This window comes from Miniopterus natalensis, chromosome X (genome assembly GCF_054644295.1).
Source record: "Miniopterus natalensis isolate mMinNat1 chromosome X, mMinNat1.hap1, whole genome shotgun sequence".
Lineage (NCBI taxonomy): Eukaryota > Metazoa > Chordata > Mammalia > Chiroptera > Miniopteridae > Miniopterus > Miniopterus natalensis.
In genome coordinates this window covers 23,228,647-23,241,981 of record NC_142103.1, presented here as the reverse complement: position 1 = coordinate 23,241,981, position 13,335 = coordinate 23,228,647, and the positions used below count along the sequence as shown (strand labels likewise).

Below are 13,335 nucleotides of genomic sequence, written 5' to 3'. Positions count from 1 at the left end.
ACCCATATGTATGCTGGCTACAAGAGACCCACCTCAGAATGAAAGATACACACACAAACTTAAGTGAAAGGATGGAAAAAGATATCTCATGCAAATGGAAATGAAAAAAAAAAAAAAAAAAAGCTGTAGTAGCAACAGTTATATCTGAAAAACTAGACTTTAAAACAAAGTTTATATGAAAATACAAAGAAAGGCACTACATAATGATAAAGGGAACAATCCAAGAAGAGAATATAACCCTTGGAAATATTTATGCACCAAATATAGGACACTTAAATATATAAAGCAAATCTTGATGGACATAAAGGGAGAGATCAACAGTATTACAGTCATAGTAAGGGATTTTGACACCCCATTTACATTAGTGGATAGATCTTTCAGGCAGAAAATCAACAAGAAAACGGCGGCCTTAAATGACACACTAGATCAGATGGTTTTAATTGATATCTTAAAACATTTTACCCCAAAGCAGCAGAATATACATTCTTTGCAAGTACACATGGAACACTGTGTACTTGAAAATAGATCACATGTTAGGACACAAAACAAGTCTCAGTAAATTTAAGAAGATTGAATTATTATCAAGTATCTTCTCTTGCCATAATGATATGAAACTAGAAATCAATCACAAGAAGAAAACCGAAAAACACACAAAGACATGGAGGCTTAATAACATGTTTCTAAACAATGACTGGGTTAACAATGACATCAAGGAAGAAATAAAAATATACCCTGAAGCAAATAAAAATGAGAAAAAAACAGCCCTAAATCTATGGAACACAGCGAAAGCAGCCCTAACAGGGAAATTCATAGCATTACAGGAGTACCTCAATAAACAATAATAATCTTGAGTTAACAAACTAACTTTATACTTTACAAAAACTAGGGAAAAGAACAACAAACAAAGCGCAAAGTGAGTAGAAGAAAGGAAATAATAAAGATCAAAGCAGAAATAAACAAAATAGAGTCTTAAAAAACAATACAAAAAGATCAATGAAATCTAGAGCTGGTTCTTTGAAAAGATAAACAAGATTGACAAACCTTTAATCAGACTCATCAAGATAAAAACAGAGAGGACCTACATAAATAAAATCAGAAATGAAAGAAGAGAGGAAAAAATTGACACCAAGGAAACATTAATGATTGTAAGAAAATATTACGAACATGCCAAAAAATTGGACAATCTAAAAAAATGGACAAATTCCTAGAAACATACACTCTTCCAAAACTGAATCAGGGAGAATCATAAAATCTGAATAGACAGATTGCAACTAATGAAATGAAGCAGTAAACAAAAAACCTCCAACAAACCACATCTTGGACCAGATGACTTCACAGGTGAATTTTACCAAACATTCAATGAAGAATTAACACCTATTTTCTCAAACCACTCCAAAAATATTCAAAAGGAGGGGAGGCTCCCAAGCTCATTTTAGAAGGCTAGCATTATCCTAACTCCAAAACCAGATAAAGACACTACAAAGAAATAAAATTATAGGTCAATATCCCTGAAGAGCATAGATACTAAAATCCTCAACAAAATATTAGCAAACTGGAACCAGCAATACACTAAAAAGATCATAGCTGCAGTGTCCACGGTGAGCTGAGGTGGAGGCAAGCTGCGACAGTGAAGACAACAGTGGCAGCAACGCCATAGCAGGGACCTCTGCTGCCTTTGTGATCCCAGGCTGACAGCCAGAGAGCACAGTGGCTCAGCTCCTGGAGAGTGAGAGTTGAAGAAAGCAGAGGGAAGCCTCCCAGGCCTGCTGGCTTTCATTAGGTCTGTTCCTGAAGTGGTGTTCAGCAGTCTTGGCAAAGGCTCTGCCTGACAGAGATCATATATTGCCTCCAGTGGTTGCAGCCTGTCCTCCTCATCCTCAAGCTCCCCAACCTTGACTTGTGCTCCAGCCACTCCATGTTCATGGGCTCCTACCTGCTCAGTTTCCTTCTAGAGTGGAAGCACTGCAGTTTGTGCCTTGGTTTTCCTAGCATCCCTGTTCCTCATTTGCTATAGCTACTGGGGAAACTGTTTTCAGTACCACTGCTCCGATTCCCTGCTTCTGGAATCAGCACACGACCCCAGCATTGTGGGCACCTAACAGCCTGACTATTTAGCTTTCCAAGGAAGCAGAAGATGGGAGGGGAAGCATTTACATAAGTCATAAAGCACTGGAGTTTCAAATCCCACAGCTCTCGGGTTTCATGTTCCTGATGGCACCTTTTTGGCCTGTGATATTTTATCCTTATAATGTGAATAATAGCACTGGCGGGTGCTTTTAATGTAGAATCCTAGTTGTGGGTAGTCTTGTGGTTGTGTGTGTGTTCTGTACTCATCTTGGTCCCATCTGGCAGGATGCATCCCCAGCCTCATTCCTGCAAGGAGTCTGCACCCACCCTGGTCAACCACCCCAGCATGATCTGGGCAGATAAAATGTCAAGTTTCATTGTCACTTCTGTGACTCCCTCCTTGTCAGGGTCTCCTGCCTTCCCAGAATATTCCCAAATCTTCAGTCCCTTTAGTTTCCCTTTAGTTTTCTTTTTCCCCTTTCCTTTTCAGGAACAACTGTCCAAAACAGGGCTCATTTTTGCACTTATCTTGAATTTAAAGAGATTGCTGACACCCTAGAGCCTCACTTTTTCATCCTTCTTTCCCTGGTCAGCAAGCTAGACAGAAACATGTCTTGATTGTTGTTCACATATCTCTAGCTTTTTCCACTTCATTTTTTAAAAAGAAGTAACAGATACATGTTGCTCTTTCACCTTGGTGTCTGGGCTCATGCCCAGCCTCATTCCTTTGCCCTTCCTCCTGCCTTCCTCAGCTGTCCCGAGGATGGGAGATAACCCTAATTTTTTCTTCTGCACATGTTCTGCAGGATTGAGGCGTAGTGTGTTCACATAGATCTAGTAGTCCCCAGCTGAGTGAATGGGAGAGTACTTGTGTGTTTCATAACAGCCATGACCTCCTTGATAGGTAGTTTGATTTTTTCTTTTGGTGTGCATACATGTGTGCATTTGTGTACAAATACATGTGTATATTCCTTTTAAAGATGCTTTATCAAATGTGTCCTGATTTTGAGGTTTAGCAATAGCTAGCTATAGTAAGTGTCACTACAGTTTTTATTTAGCATGGGGATTACAGAGTGACCAGCACACTGGACTCTGAGGTGGTTCAAGTGAGACAGAAGGGAGCAGTGGCCATTGCCCTCATGCCAGGAGCTCCTTCAGTCCTGCACATATAGACTGTACATTATGAAGAATACACAGGAAAACTTCAGGACTGTCACTTGTTGTTTTTTTATATTTCTGCTTTTCTGTAACAAGTGTTTGCAAACTAGACTTTCTCCTGGACCCTGCCCACTGGGGATCAGTATGGTTGTCCCTCCAGTCTAACCATCCATCCTTCTCTTGCCTGAGCAGGTAGGGAGGTAGGCCAGGCAGAGGACATAACTGGAGGCAGTCCATCTAGAAAGTGTGACAGTGAGGTCACACTTGTGGAACATTTGGACTGCTATTCTGGAGCTTTTATTTCTGGTGGTTCATTGCACAGCTGTTTAAAAATTAATTTAAAAAAATCATGCACCATGATCAAGTAGTATTTATTCTGGGAATGCAAGGTTGGTACAATATCTGCAAATCAATAAATGTGACATACCACATAAAGAAAATGAAGGATAAAAATCACATGATCATATTAATAGATGGAGAGAAAGCAGTTGATAAAATCCAGCACCCATTTATGATAAAACCTCTCAGAAAAGTGGGAATAGAAGGATCATACTTCAACATAATAAAGGTCGTATATGACAAACCCACAACCAACATCATACTCAATGGGCAAAGACTAAAAACATTTTCCTTAAGATCAGGAACAAAACAGAGATGTCCACTTTCAACACTCTTATTCAACATAGTACTGGAAGTTCTTGCCATAGCCATCAGACAGGAAGAAAACATCAAATTTATCCAAACTGGAAAGGAGGAAGTAAAACTGTCATTATTTGCACATGACATGATACTGTATATAGAAAACCCTGAAGATTCCACTTGGAAAATACTAGAACTGATAAATAGATTTAGTAAAGTTTTATATATATATATATACACACACACACACACATATATATACATATACATATGTATATATGAAATCAGTTGCCTATATATAAAGAAATATAAATCCAGAAATCAGTTGCCTTTTATACACCAACAATAAACTATCAGAAAGGGAAACTAAAAAAATTCCATTTACAATTGTATTAAAAAATACGTCCGAATAAATTTAACCAAGAATATAAAAGCCCTGTACTCAGAAAATTATAAGACAGTGAAGAAAGAGATTAAAGAAGATACAAATAAGTGGAAGCATATAGGAATAATTAACATCATTAAAATATCCATACTACTCAAAGCAATCTATAGATTCACTGCAATTCCTATCAAGATACCAATGGCATATTTCACAGAACTGGAACAAATATTCCAAACATTTATATGAAACAACAAAAGACCTTGAATAACCACAGCATGAGAAAGAAGAACAAAGTTGGAGGAATCATGCTACCTGATATCAAACTATACTACAAGGCCATAGGAATCAAAACAGCATGGTACTGGCATAAAAACAGATATATAGAACAATGGACCATAATAGAGTCCAAAAATAAACCCATGTCTTTATGGTCAATTAATATTTTACAAAGGAGACAAGAACTTACAACGAAGTAAAGATAGTCTATTCAATAAATGGTGTTGGTAAAATTGGACACATAAGTCCAAAATAAAAGAAAACTAGACCACCTTTTTACACCATACACAATAATAAACTCAAAATGGATTAAAGACTTTCATGTTATATTCAAAACCATAAAACTCTAAAAGAAAACATAACCAATAAAATCTTGGATATTTCTCATAGCAATATTTGGTAACAAACAAACAAAATAAACAAATGGGACTATATAAAACTAAAAAGTTTTGCACAACAAAGGAAACTATCAACAAAATGAAAAGACAACCAACTGAATGGGAGAACTTATTTGCCATTGATACATCTGATAAAGTGTTAATATCCAAAATTTATAAAGAACTTATACAAATCAATACCAAAAAAACAAACAACCTAACTTTAAAGTGGGAAAAGGACCTGAATAGACACTTCTCCAAAGAGGACATACACATGACCAATAGACATATGAAAAGATGCTCAACATCACTAATCATCAGAGAAATGCAAATTAAATCCACAATGAGATCTCACCTCACACCCGTCAGAATGGCTACCATCACCAAATCAACAAGCAACAAGTGTTGGTGAAGATGTGGAAAAAAGGGAACCTTAGTTCACTGTTTGTGGGAATGCAGATTGATGCAGCGACTGTGGAAAACAGTATGGAGTTTCCTCAAAAAATTAAAAATGGAACTTCCTTATGAACCAGAGATTCCATTTCGGGGAATATATTTGAAGACACCCAAAACACTCAAAAGAATATATGCACCCCTGTGTTCATAGCAGCATTATTTACTATAGCGAAGATTTGGAAACAGCCCATATGCCCATCAGTAGATGAATGGATAAAAAAAGCTGTGGTACATTTACACAATGGAATACTAGTCAGCTATAAAAAGAAGGAAATCTTACCTTTTGCAACAGTGTGGATGGACCTGGAGAGTATTATGCTAAGTGAAATAAGCCAGTCAGAGAAAGACAAGTACCATATGATTTTACTTATATGTAGAATATAATGAACAAAATAAACTAAAGAACAAAATAGAAACAGACTCATAGATACAGAAAACAGACTGATGTTTGATTGCTGTCTGAAGAAAGGATGTAATGGGGGTGAAAAGGTGAAGGAATTAAGAAAAAAAACCTCATAGACACAGACAACAGTATGATGATTACCAGGGGGAAAAGGGAGTGGGGCAAGGTAAGAGAGGGTAAAGGGGCGATAAATGGTGACAGAAGGAGATTTGACTTGGGGTGATGAACACACAGTACAATATACAGATGATGAATTATAGAACTGTACACCTGAAACCTGTATAGTTTTATTCATCAAAGTTAGCCCAATAAACTTGATAAAAAATAAAAATAAATTTAAAAATAAATAAGAGACCCTAAAGAGATCCCTCTCCCCTTCCATCATGAGAGGTTACAGTGGGAACACAGCTATCAGTGAGGGAACAGGCTCTTGCCAGACATGAAATCTGCCTTGATCTTGGACTTCCCAGCCTTGAGAACTGTTAGAAATAAATGTATGCTATTTCACACACACACACACACACACACACACACACACACACACACAGAATATCCCAACATCTGATTAATCTCAGTGGTTTTGTCAGTTAATTGCCTTTTGATATTCAAGTTATGGTTTTCTTGGTTCTTGGCATGACAGATGATATTCAGTTGCATCTTGAACAGTTTATCTATTGTGTTAAGAAACTCTGTGTCCTACGTAAATATTTTAATTTGTCAGGCAGTTACCCTGTTTAAGTTCAACACATAGGTCATAACCTACTTTTATGGACTGTGATTCCAATGGTAGTTTAATTTTCAGTCTATGAAGTCAGCATCAAAGAGGTTCAGAGGGGGAGGGAAGATTGCGGCACTGTGAGAAGCAGCAGAGCATCTATGCTCCCAGCCACAGACTCGACTTACTCCTAAAATACTATGTAGACAGCTTGGAAAAACCAGAGAAACATACCTGCATGGACATAGTGTGAGTAGGGAGCACTGAAGAAACATCATAGAGTCCAGTAAGGAGGAGGTCACATAGAAAGTGGGAGTCCCCCCTGAAGCATGTACTGGGCTCTGAGCCCAGAGGCTTAGAGGCTGCAAAGTTCCCTCCCATTGAGAGTGTGGATTGGCATCCAAAAGCAGGGATCTCACATCCCGAGTGGAGGAGAGGGGAAGGAGTGCCCACACAGAGGGCAGAGGGACCAAGGGGAGCGGTGAGTCCGCAAGGAGAGGACAGCACCTGCCTAGTGAAACAAAGTCTCTAATGGTGGACTCGACCAGTGTCTAATGCTCAGGGTGATGACCATAGGAAAGGTTTTCCCAAAGCGTGTGGCACCCGAGTAGTAAGGGACCAGAGGTCTGCACTGAGCAGCCACACATAGGGACCCTCTGTCTCCCTGTAAGGCATTGTGTTGAGCCCTAGAAAGCATTGAATCTGCATGGAGCAGGGAAGGGGAGGAGGGTCCTCCCGCCCTGAGCTCCTGGTGCAGAGTCTGGGATTTGTGACCAGCCCTGAGAGGCGCTGTGGTGGCGGTGGAGCTGCCCCAGCTTTGTTGAGATAAGTGGTGCGGGGAGCTGCAGGGAACAGCTCACAGGAGGACATTACAAGAATAAGACTCTAAGGGACTATTGTTTGGGAACCAGAGGAAAAGCTGAAAACCCCTGCTGGGGGCTGGGGAGGCAAAGGGCTCACTGGAATGTTTTTTGTTTTTTGAATATATCTTTTTATTGATTTCAGAGAGAGGAAAGGAGAGGGAGAGAGAGAGACAGAAGCATCAATGATGAGAGAGTCATTGATCGAGCCCACAACCCGGGCATGTGCCCTGACTGGGAATTGAACCCCGATCGCCTGGATCCTAGGTTGATGCTCAACTGCTGAGCCACGCCCAGCCGGGCTCACTGGAATGTTTTTTAATCAAACCCACTGAGCCCAGGCTGCTGAAACGGCCCATACAGAAAAGGCAACAGGCTGAAATCAATCTGAAACTGCAGCAGGCCAGTCCATGGAGAATTAGAATCAGAGGACAGGGTAGAGACTGAGGAGCTGGCTGTGGAGCAGAGAATAACTCCCTCACAGTAAGTGCCTGACAGAGAAACCTCTAAGTAAGGGGAGTGATACCCTGAGCTACAATAGCCATCCTGCACCCTAAAGACTCTACAGAAGACTCTGGAGTAAGACCAGGCAACTACAAAGTTGCAAAATAGCTGAAAAGAGGAGATGGTCCACGGGGAGCCTCAGATCAACCATCTAACTAAGGACACCAGAGTGAAACCTAGACAGCTCCTCACATTGGCTGATTCACAAGTACCTCCCAGGAGAATGGAAATCAGCATACAAAACAGTGAGCCTCAGACAACATAAGCTGCCCAGAAGAAACTCACCTGATTGACTGTCTTTTTAAAAAATATTTTTGTTTTTCTTTTGTTTTGCTTTTGTTTGTTCTTTTGGTTGTATGTTTGTTTGTTTGTTGGTGTTTTTTTTTTCTCTTTTTCCCTTAGGAAGAAGAGAAAGGGGAAAAATTATTTGTTTTTTCTTCTTTTTACATTTTATAATATATTTTTAATTTTTTTTTAAAAAAATTAAGTGTCTAAAAAAGAATTTTGTTTTGCTTAGCTTGTTTTTTGTTTTGTTTCTCTGTTTTGTTTTGTTTATTTGCTTTCTTTTGTTTTATTCTTGCTTCTACTATCAAGACTTTCTTGATATTCCCTGCTTAATTGCTGGGACTTAATCATTATAACCAACAAGTTTACTGCTTTCCTCTATAGTTTCCCCCAAATCTCTTATTGGACTCCCTCCCTGCCTGAGCTTTATCTCTCTCTCTCTCCTCTCAATCCATTGGCATAATTTTTCTTCTTCTTTTCTTTCATTCGTTCGTTATCCTCCCTTCTGTCTTACTTTCTTTTTGTTCAATTGTTAATTTCTCTTATTCTCTTTATTGTATTTTTATTTTTGCATTTTCAACTATTATCCTGTTCCTATTTTCTTCCTTAAATTTTTGCTGGGCCTTCTTTCAGAATCTTTTCTCTGCCCCTACTATCTCCCAGTAGCTTCTCTATTTTTACATTTTAGTTTATTATTATTATTTTCTAGATTTTCATCACTATTAACAACAATATACTTCTCTCTCTCTCTAAGCTTTACTTTTCTTTTTCTCTTTCTTTTTTAAAGCTTTTTTTAATTTGTGTGTGTGTGTTTTCCCTTCACTCTCCCACTTCTATTTTCACTTGGGTTGTTTTCATTGTGACTGTCAAGATATTATGTAAGATACCCCTTGTTTCCTGGAAGTTTAGTTGTGTATTATCCTGCCTTGCCAGCCCCCCTAAAACAGCTTACATGACGAGGTTGGGGCTTATACACATAGTTAGCCAACCTAAGAGGAGAGTCCTCCCAAGGACTGGACAACAACAATCTAGACTCAACCACAAAAGGAGAACCCAAAGAACTCACAAAAGGGACACCCACAAAAAGGACACGCCTAGAGCAAAGAGCTCAGAAGTATAAGGAAAACACACCTCTGGGCTCCACTGGACTCACAAGACAAAATCCCACCCCACAAGACTGGGAGACAGCAAATATATCTAATATACAGATACAAACACTAAGTCCTACCAAAATGGGGAGACAAAGAAACAACACCCAAATTAAAGAAAAGGAAAAATCGCCAGAAAAAGATTTTGATAAGATGGAGTTAAGCAAGTTATAAGAAACGGAGTTCAGGGTATTGATTATGAAGAAGTTCAAGGAACTTAATGAGAAAAACAAGGCACTAGATGATAAGATCGAGGACCTTAGTGAAAACATAAAAAAAAGATATACATAACATAAACAAAAATCAGACATAAATAAAGTATGCTGTATCTGATATCAAGAATACGCTGGAAGGAATTAAAAGCAGGCTTAATGAAGCAGAAGATAGAGTCAGTGATTTAGAAGACAAGGTAGAAAAAAATCACTCAATCAGAGCAGCAAAAAGAAAAAAACACTTAAAAAGCATGTGGACAGTCTAAGGGAGCTTTGGGAAAACATGAAGAGAAACAACATTCACATTATAGGAATGCCAGAGGGGGAAGAAAGGGAGCAAGGGATAGAGAACTTGGTGGAGGAAATAATGACAGAAAACTTCCTTATGCTAGCAAGGGAGAAAGCCACACAAGTTCAGGAAGCACAGAGGATTCCAAACAAGAGGGACCCAAAGAGACCCACCTCAAGACACATCATAATTAAAATGGCAAATGGCAAAGACAAAGAGAAAATATTAAGGGCCGCAAGAGAGAGACAAGCAGTGACCTACGAGGGAACCTCCATAAGGCTAACAGATGATTTCTCAACAGAAACTCTTCAGACTAGAAGGGAGTGGCATGAAGTTCTCAAAGTAATGAAAAGCAAGAACATGCAACCAAGACTGTTTTATCCAGCAAGGCTATCATTTAAAATTCAAGGTGAAATAAAGAGCTTCCCAGACAAAAAAAAAAAAAGGCTAAAGGAGTTCAGTACCACCAAACCAGCATTGCAAGAAATGCTAAAAGCACTGCTCTAAGAAAAAGAAAGAATAGTGAGAGAAAGGTACATCAGCATAAAGGGGGAAAATGGCATTAAATAAGTTGATATCAATACCTTAAATGTAAACAGAATAAATGGTCCAATCAAGAGACTTAGAGTAGCTGAATGGATAAGAAAACAGGACCCAAATATATGCCATCTACAAGAGACCCACCTGAGAGCAAAAGACTCACACAGGCTAAAAGTGAATGGATAGAATAAAATATTCCATGCAAATGGAAAGGAAAAGAAAACTGGAGTGGCAATACTTATTTCTGAAAAAACAGACTTCAAAATAAAGACCATAACAAGAGACAAAGGTGGTCGCTACATAATACTAAAGGGATCAATCTAACAGGAGGAAATAACCCTTATAAACATTTATGCATCCAATCTAGGAGTACCTAAATATATAAAAAAAATTCTTGGTGGACTTTAAGGGGCAGATGGAGAGCAACACAATCATAGTGGGGGACTTTAACACCCCACTGTCAGCATTGGACAGATCATCAAGACAAAAAATCAACAGGGAAACAGACCTTAAATGACTCACTAGACATAATGGATTTAATTGAGATTTACAGAACATTTCATGCCAAATCAGCAGAATACACATTTTTCTCAAGTGCACATGGAACATTCTCAAAAATAGACCACATGTTAGGGCACAATGCAAGTCTCTACAAACACAAGAAGATGGAAATCATATCAAGCATCTTCTCGGATCATAATGCCATGAAACTAGAAATCAACCACTATAAAAAAACTCAAAAATATTCAAACACATGAAGGCTAGATAACATGTTATTAAACTATAAATGGGTTACCAATGAGATCAAGAAAGAAATCAAACACTTCATGGAAAGAAACGAAAATGAAGAGACAACAACCAAATCTATGGGACACAGTGAAAGCAGTCCTGAGAGGAAAATCCGTAGCATTACAGGCCTATCTCAAGAAAGAAGAAAAAGATCTAATGAACCATCTAACACAACAACTAAAAGAACTAGAATGAGAACATCAAGAAAAGACCCAAGGAAGTAGAAAGAGGCAAATAATAAAGATCAGAGCAGAAATTAATGACATAGAGACTAAAAAACAATACAAAAAATCAATGAAACCAAGAGCTGGTTCTTTGAAAAGATAAATAAGATTGATGCACCATTAGCCAGACTCACTAAGAAACAGAGAGAGGACCCAAATAAAAGCAGAAATGAAAGAGGCAATATAACAACCAACCCAACAGAAATACAAAGGATTGTAAGAAAATACTATGAGCAACTATATGTCAACAAATTGGACAACATGGGTGAAATGGACAGATTCCTACTTTCCAAAACTGAATCAAGAAGAGGCAGAAAACCCGAGTAGGCTGATAACAACTAATGAAATTGAAGCAGTAATCAAAAAACTCCCAGCAAACAAAAGTCCTGGACCAGATGGATTTACAGGCGAGTTTTACCAAACATTCAAAGAAGAATTAACACCTATTCCATTCAACCATTCCAGAAAATTCAAGAGGAGGGAAAACTCCCAAACTCTTTTTATGAGGCCAGCATCATCCTAATCTCAAAACCAGATAAAGACACTACAAAGAAAGAAAATTACAGGTGAATATCCCTGATGAACATAGATGCTAAAATCCTCACTAAAATACTAGCAAACCAGATACAGCAATATATTAAAAAGATCATACAACACGACAAAGTGGGATTAATTCCCGAGATGCAAGGCTGGTATAATATCTGCAAATCAATACATGTGATACACCACATAAACAAAATGAAGGACAAATATCGCATGATCATATCAATAGATGCAGAAAAAGCATTCGACAAAATCCAGCACCCATTTCTGATAAATACTCTCAGCAAAGTGGGAATAGACAGATCATACCTCAACATAATAAAGGCCATATATGACAAACCTACAGCCAACATCATACTCAATGGGCAAAAACTAAAACCATTTCCATTAAAAACCGGAACAAGACGGGGATGTCCACTTTCACCACTCTTATTCAACATAGTACTGGAAATCCTCTCCATAGCCATCAGACAGGAAGGAAACATAAAAGGTATCCAAATTGGAAATGAGGAAGTAAAACTGTCATTATTTGCAGATGACATGATATTGTACATAGAAAACCCTAAAGACTCCATCAAAGTACTACTACATTTGATAAACAAATTTGGCAAGGTAGCTAGATACAAAATCAACATCTAGAAATCAATGGCATTCTTATACACCAACAATGAACTTTCAGAGAGAGAAACTAAAAGGCAATACCATTTACCATTGCAACTAAAAAAATAAGATACCTAGGAATAAACTTAACCAAGGATGTAAAAGACATGTATTCAGAAAACTACCGGACACTGAAAAAAGAAATAGAGGAAGATATAAACAAGTGGAAGAATATACCATGCTCATGGATTGGAAGAATTAATATCATTAAAATGTCCATACTACCCAAAGCAATTTATAAATTCAATGCAATTCCTATTAAAATACCAACAGCATATTTCACAGATCTAGAACAAAACTTTTGAAAATTTATATGGAACCAAAAAATACCCCGAATAGCTACAGCCATCTTGAGAAAAAAGAACAGAGTGGGAGGGATCACATTACCGAACATCAAACTGTACTACAAAGCCATTGTAATCAAAATGGCCTGGTATTGGTACAACAACAGGCATATAGATCAATGGAACAGAACAGAGACCCCAGAAATAGACCCACGCCATTATGGTCAGTTAATATTTGACAAAGGAGGCAAGAGCATACAATGGAGAAAAGACAGTCTCTTCAATAAATGGTGCTAGGAATACCGGACAGCTGCTACATTCATAGCAGCGCAGTTTACAATAGCTAAGATCTGGAAACAGCCCAAGTGCCCATCAGTAGATGAGTGGATAAAAAAGCTGTGGGACATTTACACCATGGAATACTATGCAGCTGTAAAGAAGAAGGATCTCGTACCCTTTGGGACAGTATGGATGGACCTGGAGAGTACCATGCTAAGTGAAATAAGCCAGGCAGCAAAAGA

General features: G+C 38.2%; 1 pseudogene; it reads left to right on the top strand.

The window, feature by feature from the left end:
• The first annotated feature begins 1,326 nt into the window (after nucleotides 1–1,326).
• LOC107526186 (apoptosis inducing factor BLCAP-like) lies at nucleotides 1,327–2,099 on the top strand (annotated as a pseudogene).
• Nucleotides 2,100–13,335: the final 11,236 nt, after the last annotated feature.